At 38.9% G+C, this 5,869-nt stretch overlaps 2 protein-coding genes across 2 annotated transcripts in view; one reads left to right on the top strand and one right to left on the bottom strand.

The window, feature by feature from the left end:
- The window catches only part of LOC106878757 (uncharacterized), a 401,005-nt gene that overhangs the window by 114,611 nt on the left and 280,525 nt on the right, over nucleotides 1–5,869 (bottom strand). The window lies entirely within an intron of this gene.
- Nucleotides 1–5,869, top strand: part of LOC106878761 (uncharacterized) — a 148,047-nt gene that overhangs the window by 996 nt on the left and 141,182 nt on the right. The window lies entirely within an intron of this gene.

Below are 5,869 nucleotides of genomic sequence, written 5' to 3'. Positions count from 1 at the left end.
ATATATATATATAACTATCCAGGAGGATAGACATATCATTGAGAAAATAGATTTAGTTGATGGTCTTGTTATCTCTATTCTAGCTTTTGGCGAAGTAGAAGAGGTTAGAAAGGGTCAAGTGGTGAAGACATTATTTCGGCCAAGCTAAAGGCATCTGGAAAATGTAAAACTGCTGTCAGAGAAAAACCATTGTTCCAGCGTGAGAAAAGTTCTGTTGCAGTGTTAATTTAAATTTGGCTATGGTGGATCGAATCCACTTCATGCATGCAAGATCCACTACAGATATATTTAAAACACCACTTGCTCACGTGTATGACTTGGTAGTAGTGTGTTAAGTTTCCCCTTATTATCTAAAGTGCTTATGTAGTCCCCAGCAAGCACAAGGATCCTCTTGATAACTTCCGTAATATATTCTACCCACTGCGACGTTTACTCCATCAGTCTCGACGATGATCATTCGCTTGTCCAATCACTCGAACTATCTTCCAACTGGTTAAATAAATGTGAACCTGGTGGAATATTCTACAAAGACGTGTACCTTTAACGCAATCCTCAGCTACCGACGTTGTGCACGATAAGTGAAAATGAGTATAAAAATGGGTATACAACAGTGGTGGGCACGGTTCCGCAAATCCGCTAACAGCTAATTAGCGAAGCTAACTTTTCAATTAGCAGATTAACGTTTTCGCTAACTTTGGAAACCGTTAGCAGACCAATTAGCTTCCGCTAAATTTAGTTCCGCTAAATTTAGTTCCGCTAACTTTAAGTCTGTCAACAAAATTCATTCGTTTGTACCTGTCTGTTGTGTGCGTGTGTCGAAGAGTCCGTCAGGCACGCTATTGGCTAATTACGTGTACACGTGTCAAGACGTGATTGGTCGACGCAGCAGCAGCAGCCAGCTGAGCAGCATTGTATAATTCTGCAGTTTTGAGTTGTGTTCACTTACGACGTTGTCACGTTACTGATAGTCTTACATTGTTAGCGACAGCAGTGTATGTTATCGGTTTATCAAGTTATCACTTATCGTTATGTGAGGTGTAGATGTTTTTGTTTGGCCTGGGGATAAAGAGCTTGTTGAGGAGTCCGCAACGGCTGTGGGTGAAGCAGAGGTCGCTCAGGTGGAGAGCCACAATCTCAGAACCCGTGGCCCCACCTGAAGGACTATTCTGTCCTTACGTCAAGGGATAAGAGGAACGCCAAAATCCTGTACTGCCGGTGCATCATGTGCAAGTTCAAGGAGACTACCATCAAGGGACAAGCAGTGAGCCACGACTACTTTTGTCCGTGTGCATTTGTCACTTTGGGAAGTGTGAAAAGAAAAATGAAATAATAAGAAAAACAAGCATACGATATATGACAGACTTTGAAAACAATCCAAAAAAGAAAATGGCAAAAGAAGGCTCCAGAGGAATTCGAACCCTCAACCTCCAGTTTACAAGACTGGCGCTCTAACCAACACCCAGCGCATGCCATCCAGTTTGAGGAGAGGATCAAGGCTGGCTCTCCCCGTGGGAAACACAGGCAATTTTCTGGTGGCAGAGCCAGTAGCCAGTCGTCGCAGCCATGTGCAAAGAAAGTACGCCAGACCAGCATTGGTGTGGTGTTTGCCCAAACTGCTGGCACTGGTGTCCATCAGTCCATGGTGGACAGAAGGATTGTAGACCTATTTGTCGACAACATGCTACCACTGAATGCAGCGGAGTCCCCCATCTCTGTTGGCCTGATCAAGACGCTGAACCTCAGCAACACGTCGATGTCCCGCCGCACCCTGGGTAGGATAATCTTAGCCAGCCATAAGCAGCTGTAGTAAAAGACACTTGTCCAATATGCCACACAACTGGATCAAACCTGGACTTTGTGGAACCATTCTGTGTCCACGCATTACACTAACGTCTGGGCACAGCTTGGTTGAACTAGAAATTGTGTAGACAAGATGTAATAATTATAATGTAACCTAGCTACAACTATGTTCGATAAAATAAACAAGTGACGACAGCTGGAACACCTTTAATCAGAAGTCTACTGAAGTAGGACTGACCTAGGTTAAACGACTGCAACTACAGCTCTGTATAGGCGCAGGTTTCCCAACCACATGGTTCCAGGTTCACTCCCACTGCATGACACCTTAGGCAAGCCTCGTTGACTATAGCTTCGGGTTGACCAATACCTTGAGAGTGGATTTCGTAGGCGTAAACTGAAAGAAGCTTGTCGTATATGTATATATATATGTGTGTGTGTTTGTGTACGTGTTTGTGTGCGTGTTTGTGTGTGTGTGTGTGTGTGTGTGTGTGTTTGTGTTTGTTTTGTCCCCTCACCACCACCACCACTTCACAACCGGTGTTGGTGCGTTTACGTCCCCGTATCCTAGCGGTTCGGCAAAGCAGGTCAATAGAATAAGCACCAGGCTTCAAAAACATTAGTACTGGGGTCAGTTCGTTCGACTAGGATTCTCCACGGCCGCACTCCGATGACTGGAACAAATAAAACAAGAGAATGTATTTTTACAAGAATGTTGCAATGGTTCCTTTTCGACCAGATACCCATTATGTATCAACAACATAAGTCCTTGCATCGTTGACTTCAACATGAAACCGTTTGTCACGTACGTCACACCAGGTAGATGAGAATTGTGACCACAGACATTGTTGTCCAGCAAATTCATTACCACTTTTTTTCTTTTTTCTCTTGAAATTTTAAAATCGATGTCTATAAACACCACGAGACTTTTCATACTGCTAAGAAAAAATTCAAAGGAATTATCGCTTACAATTATCAGGTAAAAAAAAAAAAAAAAAAAGTTTGTGCGATGTCACGTACGTCACGCTTTTTGGATCCGCTTCAGAAAAAATTCAATATACGAAACAGGTTAAAAATGTCTTTTGTTTAATACTTGCTGGAAGAGCCAAACTTCAGTGTGAAAAATGAATCGAAACTCCATGTAAACGTTCTATGTTGACAGCATAGATATTTCATAATTAGTGTCCTTGTCACGCAAGGCCTGAAAGCACGTTGTTCACATGTCAGAAATAAAAACGACAAACCAATTGAGAGGGGAGGCGAGGGCTAAAGCTGTTGATGACAGGTTAAAGATAGGTGGATCGAGTGAAAATATTATTTATATTTTGTCAGTTACAAATAGATTCATGTTAAAACACTTTAGTTTATTTATCTTAATATGTCTCTAAACTTCAAAGGGACTTTGACATTTTCATAAATATTACCTCTCTAAGAGTTATTTATATTTTAACCTGACAACGTACATGGATTTATTAATATCAACATGGACAAAGATACAGGTCGGCATACACAGGCAGACTTGGAGAATGTATGTATAATGTGTGTATATACATTCTTGAATAGAAAAAGAATTTTTTTTTCCGTGTGGACCCTGTCGCCTTTGTTACTATGGAGACCAGTGGTAGAAAACTGTCTATAATACACGTGTTCTTTCTCACAGCTTTCTCTTTTGATGTATAAATATTCTCATAGACTTCCAAATATTGGTTATATGCCGAGCAATTTAAATCGGACTCCCTTTTATCTTTTACTTGTTTCAGTCGTTAGACTTCTACAGCCATGCTGGAGCACCACTTTCAAGAACTTTTAGTTGAATGAATCGACCCCAGAGATTATTTTTTAAAAACCTGATTCTTATTGTATCGATCATTTTTGCCGAACTGGGAAGTTACGACAAAGTAACCGCACCAACACCAGTTGTCAAGCATACACACACACACACACACACACACACACACATTAATAACAAGAAATACTCCACGGATGGCGATTTCATTTTTATTAATGCATTGCTACATATGTTTCGGCATTTCATGCATGTTTTCCTGTGACCACCTCACCATAGGATATCATTAAATATTATTTATAATATCCGTGGACCCTATGAGGGCCCATTAATTCAACATGCATACTTCTTCAGGCATTTTTCGCATTAGTTTACGTTGGATTTCTTTGTTGTTTGGACTTACAGGATATTATGCAATCCATCTGCACTGTTGTGTAAACAACAAACTAATACTATTTCTCTCAAAGTTCTTGCCTCTATCAATATAGCCATCTATGTAGAAGTTTGTAAGAATTTGCAAGCACCACCCATTAATCCAATAGAGCTTACAATGGTGGTGTGTCAGCATGGCCGCAGCTCTGAGCTGAAACTACAGAAAAAAAAACAACCTTTTTGAGAGTCCAAGTTAACTGCAGTATTCATCTGAATATGATGTCTCTTATGAATATATCAGTAGCAGACGAAAATCATGGGGCAATGGTAGTGAGAATGCTAGGTATACATTTCTGTCTCGTTGCACTTTATCAGTAGCATTTACTCACTGACAATCGCATGCTAAGACAAAATTTGTTGCCACTGATTTTCCTGATACGAGTCATTACAGGTCCTGCATTCGTAATTTTTCTGTTGGAATTTGTCATGGTGTTCACCTGATTCATGCTGTTGTACAATGAACAGGGCTCACAGGTCACCCATTTACCACTGAGTAGACTGAAGCAACATAAAATGAAGTGTTTTGCAGAAGAACACGATGCACAACTGGTCTGGGAATCGAAACCATGATCTTGTGATGATGAATGCAACACCCTAACCACTTGATCCCTTTCTGATGATCCAGCAAAAGGCAACAAATTACAAATGCTTTTTTTGGTGCAACTGAATTCACATTCAAAAATAGACACTAAAAGCAGTAACATTCATTTATCAACCATGATAAAAAAGAGTTATGGCTTGTCAGAATCTTTGTGCTTCTTATATGAGACAAATCCTCATGAAATCAAAATTACATGGTCAGTTGGAGGTAGCACAAGTTTATAGGGATGGTAACTTCAGATCAAACATGTAGCATGACCTTTGAATAAGAAAATAAAAATTTTGCTCCAAGACAATTATAGGTTGAAAAAAAGATTAGAACTATTAGCACCTTGTATTCATAATGTCAAATATCTTTTATGTAAGTATCAATCTCCTTGATTTTTAACCTGGTTTAAACCAAAACTATTTGTTTTACAACTGTAATTCACTTCAGATAGTTGTTTAAAAAAATTGTTTAAAAAAATTGTTTAAACAGTAATAGAATTTCATAAGAGAAGAATAGTTTTAATGTGACCTTTCTTGTACAAGGTTGGATTCTACGTGTCATGAGAAATCATAAGTGTGGAAGCATTTAGATTAATGGTTTTGTTGCCACAAGAGCCGGGGAAAAGAGGTAGAAAATGTAAACTTGAAAACTGATTTTTATCAAATATCATTTGCCTGGCATTTTAAAAATCATTGAGGTAAGTGTTTTTTGATAGCTTCCATGTATTTTAAAATATATTAAAATACCTGTTGATTTAAGAGGCAACAGGCTTGCTTTGTCAGCTGGAAGAAAAGCAAAGCAAAATTTGAACAACTTGCATTTTTAAATCTTTTTTTAAACCATTAAGTTAAAATTTATATTTCTGTGTGTTTGTATATGTGAGTGCATGAGTGTACAGAACAGTATGTTTTACACACACACATGTATACATGCATACACATATATATATATATATATACATATACATACACACACACAAACACATATATATATATGTATACACACATATTTATTTATACACACACACACATATATATATACTAAGATATATATATGTATAATCTTGATAGTATCACTGACAACCCACTACCCTATACTGACTATATACATTCTTACTATTCTTCACCACCGCCACCCCATGAACACCCTGCCCCACCCTCTAAACTACTGCCATAAATCAATTCCAGAGAAACTAAAGTTCCTTCGTTTGCGACACCCACCCCCCTCCACCAACCCGAATCCCCACCCCCATATCATTTCTCCAT

Source organism: Octopus bimaculoides, chromosome 4 (assembly GCF_001194135.2).
Source record: "Octopus bimaculoides isolate UCB-OBI-ISO-001 chromosome 4, ASM119413v2, whole genome shotgun sequence".
Lineage (NCBI taxonomy): Eukaryota > Metazoa > Mollusca > Cephalopoda > Octopoda > Octopodidae > Octopus > Octopus bimaculoides.
The sequence above is the reverse complement of the archived record's forward strand: the minus strand, read 5'-3'. Positions and strand labels throughout refer to the sequence as shown.